Source organism: Chamaea fasciata, unplaced genomic scaffold (assembly GCF_029207755.1).
Source record: "Chamaea fasciata isolate MVZ Bird 193981 ecotype frontalis unplaced genomic scaffold, bChaFas1.0.hap1 SCAF_11, whole genome shotgun sequence".
Taxonomy (NCBI): domain Eukaryota; kingdom Metazoa; phylum Chordata; class Aves; order Passeriformes; family Sylviidae; genus Chamaea; species Chamaea fasciata.
Window position 1 is genome coordinate 16795589 of NW_027094096.1, and position 11060 is coordinate 16806648.

Below are 11060 nucleotides of genomic sequence, written 5' to 3' on the forward strand. Positions count from 1 at the left end.
GCTCCTTGTTTCTCCACAATGCAGCTGCAAAATAAAAGGGCTTCCTCACTGTGCTCGGGGGAGGATGGGCCACACCAGAGAGGTGTGAACAGGCAGTAGAAGGCAAGAAAAAACAGCTATCACAAACTACTTGCTGCTGGCAGAACACAGCTGGAATAGAGCTCAATAGACTGCTCTGGCCTTCAGAAAACTTCTGTCCAAAGTCTCCAGCACAGAAAGTAGCTGGAATGCAGGAAGATGGAGCAGACAGGCATCTCTGGTCACTTCGAGCAGACCATTACAGAGCCCCCAAGCCACCCAACATGAGCTTTGCTGGTTGTACTCCGGGGGTAACATTCCATTTCTGGAAGTTTCCCACTAAAGAAGGCCTGTAAACAAAAAATCTGTGGCCCTTGAGGTGATCTTGCAAAATCCAGAGCCCCTTCAGTCCTGAGAAGTGCATGGGCTACATCATGGAAACACCTTGCACAGTGCTGACAGGGACTGTGTGACACTGCCTGCCTTGGGAACAGGGACACTCAGGAGATGGGAGCAGAGTTTCTCCAGGATTCAGACAGTAAATTCCAGGGCAACCTGCACTTCCCCATCCAATATCCTAACCCAGAGCTAATAAAGACCAACCCTCAAGTTTGTTACCTGTCAGCCTCCACAGGGAGTTCTTACTAATTAAATGTAATGGGTTAATTGGAAGAACCCACACAGACTTCCCTAAGAAGCAAGCCCCAGAAATGAGCTCCCCCCTGTCCCTGTGACCCCATACCACCCCATAAGATGGTTTTTTAGCACACCCACTACAGTGGAGTCACCCACCTCCATGGGACTCCAGTGAAGGATGTCCTGGCAGTTTAGCTAATTTCTACATCACCCCGAATTGTGCCAATGCAGTTTCCATCCGCTCTGCACAGCTCACTGCACTCAGCTCTGAAAAGGGAATGACAAAGTAATTAGCCATGTTAATGGAAGCAAATATTCCATCCTGCCTGTCTTACCCCCTCTCTCCACCCCCGTGGGCCAATGGCAGAAGGTGCCACAGAGCCATCCGAGCAGAGCTTTTAACTTGTCTGCCTCTGCATCCCACTGGCTCACACCCAGTCTTACACAGACAGCAGATACACGAAGGTGGCTTTTCAGGGACAGAGGATTCTCACATGTCTGAGGCTCTTGAGTTCGCCCCTTGGAGACACCAATTTGGGTCTCTCTCTTCCACCTTTCATTGAACTGAAGAGGAATTTAACATCTTTGAGACTATCAATTGGCTAAAGGGATGGGGATGAGAGACAGGAGGCCAAGCTCCTTAGCTCACTCCTGCGACATGAAGCTGGAAATGAGAGCTTTCACATTCAGAACAAATTACCACCTGGGAGGTAAGAAGAGCCACTGCCTCCTCCTGAAACAGTTGTCCATCCCACACAATTTCCTCCTGCGTGCAACTGCTTAAATCAGTGTGGACTGAGGACAGACGTCCCAGGGGAGACTGACCCTTATATTTGTGTGCTGGATGAGCCCTTGCCAGCAGCAGAAGATGGGGGTGGGATCCCTGAAGTCTATGTGATGTTGTGCATGTGACAGAAGGGAGTCAGACCTGATGATGCCACAGGTCTCCAGCTCCTGTTCTTAACAGTGAACTCAGCAGCACAGTCAGTAATGCACAGAAATAGCAACTTACTACTGGGAGAGATTTTTCACCAAACTGTCATTTCATCTGTGATAGTCTGGGCTGATCTGCAAATTATGAGTGTAAAACACCTCTGAAGAGATGTGGGAATAGAAACAGTTCTCCACTGTAAAACAAAATAATCACTGACCTTTTAAGGGATAGTGGGTTATTCATGCTAGTGCTCATAGCATGTTATAATCACACTCCCCCAGCATCTCCTCCATGTCGCAAGGAGATTAATTACTTGCATTCCTCATTTTTCAATGAAGAAAACTGGCCTATTACTTCTGCTGTAGCTAAGCCTCTCTGCTCCACAGGTACCAGCAGCTTTAGCTCTTAGGCTAAATGGATCAACATGCCCACTTAAGCTCAGGATGGTTGCTTTCAATTTACTCCCAAATCCTTAAAACACGGAGAGTGTCTCAGCCAGGCCTCCTAGATCTGGCTCTCCAGCCCCTGACGCCATGGAGCTCCTACAAGTTCCCAGACTTCAGCATGGAGAAGAACCACCTCTCCAAGAACTGATGGAGGTGGGCAGGAAGGTGTTAAATCGGGAGCTCTGCTAGCTCTCCCCCTCCTGCAGTGGAGACTTCATCCTTTATTTATGGGCCAGCCTTCTCTGGATACAAGACATTTAAATTTTTCAGCAAGGTCTATGTCCCATCACCCAGGGCAGTTTAAATTTTCACTCATCATGCACAGACATCGGCGCAGGCATCAGCAGGGGGATAGTAATTACAGCAGGAAAAGGATGAAAATAAGAGTCAGTTCTGCAGTGATTATCCCCTACGTAAAATGGAATGATGTACATTTTACAGGGTGAAAATGATCGGCCTGTTGACCTCAGCCCTGCCTGAACAGAGCGGAGACTTTAAAGGAGCTCCTCATTAAGGTGTTGTCTCAGCCAAAGGACATCACTGCTGGAAACAGCCACTGAACATGAGAAAGCCCCAGGTAGCAATCAGCTGGTTGTGAGTAGGATGTGACCAACAATGTCTGATTCCTCACAAAAAGGCAGCCCAAGAACAGAAAGTTCTTTGGCACAGGAGTCTCCAAACAGAGCTGTAACCTGGGATGTTTCCACGTAGGGTGCTGACATCTAACTCTGAAGGGCTCAGATTTTCAGACTTGTGAAAACCCAGCTCTGAGACAGCAGGAGAGTTGTTACAGTCCACAGGAAGTCCTCAAGCTTACTGCCCCCTGTCACCAGCCACACCAAGAGCAGAAGCCACCACTGCCCCAGCTGCCAAAAGAGATGCTGATCGCCAGACCATGTCTGATCATTAGGCATGCTCAAACAGATTGGCGTGTCAGAAAAGGTTCAGACTCCCAGCAGAAGCTCCAGGGCAATTTGCATTGCTCGATATAACAATTTGCTCGTGAATAATGTAATGGGAGAGAGAAGAAATGCTGTCTGAGTGCTAAAGAGGAGAGCTGGTCATTGCCTTGCCATCAAGGCATCACTCCATGGCCATTTTCCCAGATTTGATTTAAGTGGCTGTTATTGCTGGGGGAGAAGAGGCAGACTCTGAGCTGCCTGTGGGCCCAGCCAGAAGGGAGGGTAAAGAGCACAAGGACTCCAATTCCCCACACACACACAGTGGGGGTGCTGCAAGGACAGAAATGGAGCTCCCACATCACAATTCCCCACCCCGGAAACCCCAGCTGCTTTTCCTTGCATTCAAAGGCACCTACCCCCATCCAATGGAGCTGCACATTTGCCTCTTTCCCATCTCTCCCAGACACTGTCCCACATTAGAGAGCTGCACATGGCCACCAAGTGGATTCCCTAACAGCACAGCCCAGTGGAGTCCTACCCAGAAATTTCTGCTCAGAGGCCACCATAGCAGAGAGAAAGGGGATGCCCCTGGGAACCCCACTTAGCACTTCTGGAAGTGGAGGCAAAAACTTTGTTTGTTTTCCTTTCATGCACTGGAAGGCTTCTAATTGCACAAGACTTTCTATGAGAAGGATGTAATTAAAAGTGAATGACTCCAAGTCTTTTATCATCATGAATATTAAATAAAGATAAACACTACATCAATATTAATTTAAGCAGAAACAGAAAATGAAAGGCAGGACTTGATCCTAGCTGACACTTCAGCATTTTATAGATGAAATTACATAGCTGGGGGGTGAAAAAAAGATTCCAAAAACCAAACAAACAAACAAAAAAAAACCTCACAAAACATTTCTGACCTTGGCAGATGGGACAGGCTAGAAGTGACAGCCACTCCATGCTGTCACCCAGTTCCCAAAGTTAGCTGCTTCAGAAGAGGGCACAGGACATTCCCAGGCTGACAGTTCCAGCACTAAGTGCCCCGGGAGCTGGGATTCAGCTCAGCTTTGCTCACAGCACTGGTGCACAAGTGTTTGCTGGACCCACTCCACAGATGCAGTCCAAACTGGATGTTCTCACTGACTACACCAAGAGCCCATCGTGCTCCAGCGGTGCTGTGGGGTGATCCAAACCCTGTTGAGTGGGCTAACCCCTCCCCTTGCAGTCTTCTAATATGTTCAAGATTTTTCTCACTTGGAAATGGATCTAAAGACACATTTTCCATCCAGCTTCTCCTTCTCCATCCCTGCTCACACCTTTTGTTTCTCTTGTCAGCACTTCCCCAGCACTGATGAGACATGAAGCATATCTCACCACCAGCACCTGCTGGAGGCAGCTGGATGGTCACTCAGTCTCTTGTTAAGGCTGCTGGAGTCTCATCAGCGACCGCCTGTGTGGGTTTGGTATCTTTGTTACTGCTTATAGCATGGTAGCACACAAAATAGCACCCACCTACGCTAGCTATAGACACAGCTTATCCCCTGCACATCGTACCCTCTGGCCTCCACTCACCACAGACTGCTTTTCCTCAGGGAGCCCGGACTGAGAGCTGAACAAAGGTCTGCGAGGCCCAGCTCAGGCCCCACAAGTGCTAAAAGATACCATTAAGGAGAAATCGGACATGGCTGGTTTGCAAGGAAGTCCTCCTTGGCAAGTCAAGCCTACATCCTTCTCCTGCAGGAGGTCACAGGTGCCCCCACCCACATCACCAGGCTTCCCTAAGGACCAGGCACACCACACCTCACCCAAACTGCATCCCTCAGCTTTCTGAGCAGCTTCTCACACTCCTGCGTGCCCCAAGCCTGATGGAAACAGCAGAGGAGGGAGACAGAGAAAAGAAGCATGGGGAAAGTCTTCCCAAGGCCCAGGATAACAAAACAACTCTCAGCTTCTCTGTGGCTATTTATGCACTTTCCAACTGGCCTGAAGGCAAAACCAATACAACTGTGTCAGACCAGCGAGCACCATTAACCCCCGGCTCCCAGCCATGATCAGCACCCTGCTCTGAGACGGCAGCACACTCCTGAGCCGTGCCCCGAGGCTGCACAGCTTTCCCTGAGGTGTGAAACTGATGTTAAAATTTCTTCTGTCTGTAAGCAAGGGCACAGTGTGTCTGGGTCACTGCCTGATGGTGGCTCAGGCAGACACTGGCTTCAGACTTCTCCGTTCCCCAGTCTGCCCTCATCCCTCCCCTGCACTGGTAATGTGCTCTGGGCACCTGTACTCTGCCCCAAAAGTGGCCACGGCCTGACAGCAACTGAAATCACCTGTGTGCAGCCAATTTGTGATGCTACAAATGTTCAATATCAATTTTTTGTGCTCAAATACACTCCCAAAGAGCTCACTCATGAATGAATAATGCAGAAATTGCTCTCCATAAATTCAACCCAGGGCACCGTCCCTCTCTGCCCACTGCTGCCCTCAGGACTAACAATCTTCTGCTTTTCCCAAACCCATGGCTCATCATCAGCTGAATTTTTATGTCTTGGAGGGCTCAATTTGAGCATGAGTAAGAACCAAGATGTGATTTGAATGACATTGTAAATGTGATTGTCCCTAAAAGCACAAGCCACAGTAGATTTTGAAGATAACTAACTGCCCATTGCTGGTCTCATATATCCAGGTGAGTTGTTGAAATCAGCCCCCCACTGCCCATACTCCTGTCTCCAGCTATGTGACCTATAAGCTGTGTTCACCTCCAGCCTACAGAACAGGTTATGTATTGCCTGCCATTCTGCACACCTCCTAACGACCCAAGCTGGGTGATTAAGGGGTTGTAATGACGGCAGAGACGCTTCTTGTTGCTTCTTGTTGATAATCCTCCACAGCAAGACTCACAAAGCTCTCATGAAGAACGACAGCTCCCGAGCTGGTTAAGAGCAGTGTACAGAGAGCAGGCAAACAGCTCACAGTCCTCTCCTGCATCCCTCAGTCCCTGAGTCCTCTTCTACTCCCCTGTCCGCGCATTGCCATGAGTTTCCAGTCTTCCTATTGCTGCTCCAAGGGATGGCCAGTGAAAGGGTTAAATATCCAAACCTTCCTTGGGTGGCAGGGACAGCTGGCCTTTCAGTTGGCCACGTGAGAGGCAGCAGTTTGGGAAGCACATTTACCAATTAGTGGAGCAATGACCTCGACATTTGTATTGTCAGTGTGTCCAATGGCTCTGCCCTGGACAGTCATCCTCACCGTGAGAAACAGAGGTAGGGGACATCAGGCCTCTGCCATGGATGTAGTACTGCACGAAAGGTGCAAGGCACACACCCAGCTGTGGCTGTGGGGTCCTGGGGGTCTCCTCAGCAGTAACACGGTGTGCACCAGTGTCAAAGGATGTGTCTGAGACACCTTCTCCTTCTCGCTACATCCCCATACTCCTGCCTTGCCTTCCAGCATCAGCAACTCTTCAGCAACCCAGCTGCCATGTCCCACCTCAGAAATGGGAAGCAAGAGGGATGGATGATCCCTGGAGTGACTGAAAGGCCCTACAAACATGTGGGTTTCCATGCTGGCAGTAGTGTTTTTCCCTTGTGGCCAGGGGGAAATGAGTCACTTGGCACAGATGTCTGTACAAGCTGCCTCATCACTGAGCCAGCCCCAGCACCAGAGCTTTCCCAGCAGTTTTGGCCTCACCAAGTCCAGAAGCAGTGGATGACACCATGACATTTCTCCGTACACCAGACCTTCTTTGAGTCATTTTCTTTCCAGGCCATGTTGCTTGAGATAGCAAACATTGTGAGGACATCGCCAGCCTTAAAAATGCTTCCTGCCATAGGCACAAGCAGGGGCCTGAAGCATGACCATGTTGGTCATGGCACACATGGGCAGTGTCCCCAGCACCAGTGACACACAGCAAACTGCCTGCCTACCCCTGCCCTACCAAGGGCCAAATGGCCCCCGCCATGAGCCACCACGCATGACAAATTGCCCCCCAGTCACCATTCTTCTTAGTGCCATATTATCACTTAGACCCCATGGAGCAGGTGGACCCAACACAACACTCTTAGGGGTGGGATTGTTCATGGCTGCAACCAACAAAGACCTGCAGGCTTCCACATCCATCACATCCTCACCACCATGTCTAGAAGTGATTACAGCCACCCAGGAGAGTGGGCTTCCCCTTCAGGGAGCTTCAGGAGGTCTACTGGTCCTGAGAAAAAATGGACATTCTGTAGCAGGAAGCTTTGGTTTCCCCAGGGCATTGATTCTCAGGCTTCCCGAGAGGAGAAAGAGGCTGCATTTAGGGTAGAGAGTGACACACCTGGGGCAGGGACTGCAGGCCTGAATGCTGAGAGCTATGAGCTACAGGGAATTGCAGTGAACCCTGGGCATCTGAGCAGGGGCTGGTGCTATCAGCAATGCCTCTCATCATGGTCCAACACCCACCAGCGGCAGTGAAGCCAAGCTTTTGGAAATTAAAAAAAAGAGAACGAAACAATGCTCTGAGATTTTGTCTGTGTCTTCTTTTTCCCAGCAAAGCAAGGTCCTGCAAACAAATTCTTGACGGAGCTCAGCCAGCTCATGTTATCTGTGCTCAGGAGCACAGCTCAGCCCCCTCCAGTGTCATGGATTTGCTATCATCCCCTGCCACCCACATAATCACTTCAGTCACACCACGCTCAGTCCCACTGCAATTTCACAGCTGCTCTGTCAGGGGGAAATCACAGCGATTTGGGCTTGTCTGAAAGCATTACAACTGCACTCTGCCTCTTAAGAGGACACTGATTTGCTCAGAGGGATTGGCTGCCGTGTGACCCTTATAGTGTGCAGAGTTCCCCAGTGACTTTCTTGTCACCAAGAAAAGTGCTTGGACAAACAAAGGACACTGAGTCTGGGTACCTGGGGATGGAAAACGGAGCACTTCTCATGCCAAGTTCTCCCCTGAACTGGGGAGGGTATGCAGCATCAGGTTATGAGGCAGGACCAGGTTTCCAGGTAGGACCTGTCCCTATCACAGGTTTTCCCTGGATTGCTCAAAATAAATTACAGAGGTCTTTTTCTGTCAAAGGTGTGCAAGAGATGCTGTGCTGCTTGCCTCTGTGGGTACTAAGGGCCTCAGCCCTCCACAAGTCTTGTGCTTGTCCTTCAATAGTGGTGTAGGCTCAGCCGAGCCTGTATCCTGTCAGGTGGATGACACCTCAGCACCTCAGGTCTCACACTCCCAAAAGCACTCCTGGGCATCCCTTCCAGTGGAATACAAAGGGGAGCAATGACAAAACATCCATCAAAGTCAGGCCCAGCACATACGGTTACACAGCAGCACAAAGTCACAGATCTGGCAGCCCTCAGGAGCCAGTGATGCAGTGGGTGGGATGGAGAGGAAAAAAAATATGTTTGACTTGGCTGATATATGACACAACATGCTGATTTCTCTGATTTTATTTCAATGTTATATGCATTTTTTTCTTCTGTGCACCCTTTTGGGGTCACCCAAGCATCCCTCAGTTTCAGCAGAGAGGGGAATGTCTGGTTTCTGAAACAATCCTGATCATCTCATGTCAGCTATGAACGTGCTGTGACAGTCAGGGTGCATGTAGAAGCAGAGGATGGGACAGAAAATGGAGAAAAGGGCTCGATGTTTCCATCCACAGCATTATGGATCCGATTTCCTCTCACAGCCGAACAAAGCATCGATTTATTGAATAACCACTGGGTTGTGCTGAGAGTGCACTAGATTTTTTTGAGGTACCTTCCAGTGGAAGCTGTGTGGTACCTCAGCAGGTCACCTCTGCAGGGGACTGTGGCATGAGCCTCTCTGCAGGGCAAGTGCCGGAGGAGGGCCGGCACAGCCCAGGGACAGGAGGGAATACCTGTCCCAAAAGCCATCCCAGCTCGACGTTTTCTCCTTATCCAGCCTCCAGGACAGAATCGCCCGTGGGAATTGCTGCCAGGAGCGTTTTGAGAGACCCCGGCGACCAGCGCATCCCCGGGACCCCCGTGTCGCCCGCCCCGCGATGTCCCCGCGCAGAGGTTCAAGTGCCATCTAGTGGCACTCGGGGCCCCGTGGGGACACACGGGCGTCCCCAGCTCCCTGGCAGCGAGCCTTGCCCTGCCCACCGCCCCCGTACGGCGCTGCCCGGCCGCTCTCCCGTCTTCTCCGCAGAGACAGCCTTTGCCATCGCCCCACAGCCCCCTTTCCCCACCTTGTGTACCCTCCTCCCCCGATCTCCGCCTTCCTTCTTTTTCCCGTTGTCTCACATCCCTCCTTTCCCATACAGCCTCCCTTTCCTCCCCGCCGGATCTGGGCTGTGGCCGCCTCCCCTGGGGCTGTCACACGGAGCTCCACGGGCAGGCACCGCAAAGCCGCTGAAGGACTCATCTCCTCCCAGGCTCACAAAGCAGGGAAATGGCTTTGGTACGGGATGTCTGTACTCCTCAGTGTCTCTGCTGTCACCACCACGCCCTGTCCCCCCCGTCACATCCCCAAGGTGACTCTAGCCTCCTCCCCAGCACTGGAGCTGCACAGGAGCTGCAGCAGAGGTGCTGTGCCCTCCCAGCAGCTCCCCAAGGGTGGTTTCGATGGGACCTTGTCAGTGGCAGGAGCCACGAGGGGGCTCCAGGAACCTATCAGACATGGGGGAGAAATGCCAGGAGCAGAGCCTGCATCTCCTGCAGGATTGAGGAGAGATGTTAAGAGCAGAGCTCATATTTCCTGGAGAATGACGTCTTCTCCAGCATCTCAGGTGAAAGAGAGCAGAGGAGATGCCACAGCTCAGACCAGGAGCAAGATCTGCCAGCACTTTTGTCCCTGTCACATACATCATGACAAGCAGCAGTGCACACATTGCAGTGTGCCCAGCACAGGGCCTGAGAGAGGCTGCGGTGTGGGCTGGGCTGGCCTGACCCAGGGGCCAGCAGGGTCACAAACATTTGCAGGGTATTGGTTTTCAGTGTATGACCATTTATACCAGTCATAGATTCACCCCACAGTCTTACTCCTGTGGATCCACACTTATCACTCACATCTGTTTTATCCTTGTCTAAATCTACTCAGAGTTGGGGTACTATTTCAAGGATGTGAATTTGTCCCCAGTATTAAAGAAATGCTTTGGACAACACTGCTGAGCTCAATCCTTGATGAGCATCATGGACATGCAGAATTCCAGACGTGATCTCTCCAAGTATGGGAGACATCAGTGAGAAAGCAGGTCCAAGCCTGCTTGCTGACCTGTCACAGTCTAACTCCACTGTTCCACCAGCACCTGGGGAAGAAAACACTCCTTCCTAAATACTCAGCATGCCCACTGCAGTCACTGCATGGTGAGACCTCAGATAATATTTTTGCAAGTGCCCCAGTAAGGTGGGACAAGGCTCCACAGCACTGGCATAACTGATAGCTGTGAGTCAGCTGGATGTTTCGGGTGAAGAGCAGGTAACAGCACACATGAGACCCTTGCCTGGCACCCTGCCTGAATAGCACCAGATCCTCCTCTGGTGACGTTTTTTGCCTTTACTCTTCATGGACACCTCACACAGCTGTGTGAGTGGCCAGGTCTGGCTATAATGAACCCTCTCTCCATCAGATGGGAATAAGACTGGAGAAGGCATTGCAGACAGAACAGCTTCTGCATCACCTTCCCCTTGCAGGTCCCCATCTGCCTCCCCACCAGCAGACACTGCAGCACAGAATTGATGTTGCTACAGAGGCCCGTCAGGGCTGATCTGCTGTTACCCAGGGAGGCAGTGCAATTAGCCAGGCCAGCTCGTTAGGGCTTCAATAGGACTCATTGGAGATCAGAGTCCCTTACTAGAGGATTCAGCAATGTAGGTGTTGGGGCTGGCTCTTGGAGCAGGAGGCAGTGGGGATGCAGGAGGCTGCAGGTAATTTTAAGCACTTGGGTACAGCAGAATTGAAGTTGTGGCCATGCAGCCACTGCCTCTCAACTTTCTTTAGGAACCCACAACGTCTCAGGTAAGATTTGGCTAGGAAAAAAACTGAGTCCTGAGCTGGTCAGAGCTTTCAGAGAGATGTGATTCTGCACACCAAGGGAGTTGAGAAATGGGGATAAGCGCTGGATCAAGGAAAACCCCCAAGATTCAGCAGTCTAGCAGGGAAATCAGCTCAGAGGG